The sequence below is a fragment of the Musca autumnalis genome, unplaced genomic scaffold (genome assembly GCF_047663935.1).
Source record: "Musca autumnalis isolate F117 unplaced genomic scaffold, ASM4766393v1 scaffold_1, whole genome shotgun sequence".
Classification (NCBI taxonomy): Eukaryota; Metazoa; Arthropoda; class Insecta; order Diptera; family Muscidae; genus Musca; species Musca autumnalis.
This window is the reverse complement of record NW_027411644.1, coordinates 242,884,609-242,884,832: the sequence shown is the minus strand read 5'-3', so window position 1 is coordinate 242,884,832 and position 224 is coordinate 242,884,609.

Sequence of the window (224 nt, the reverse complement as noted above, 5' to 3'; positions counted from 1 at the left end):
CCCCCAACGAAGACTAAATACAACATTTCAGCCATTTCGGTGGAATATTGAGGCCACAACCTTCAAAATACCAAGACCTGATATGTGCCGTTCTATGGCGGCTATATGAAGGCGTAGACCCATACCGACATTTTTAGAGGGGAAAGTGAAAGCGAAGACCAAATACCAAATTTCAGCCATTTCGATTGATTATAGTGCCATAACCTTGAAAATACCAAAAATCG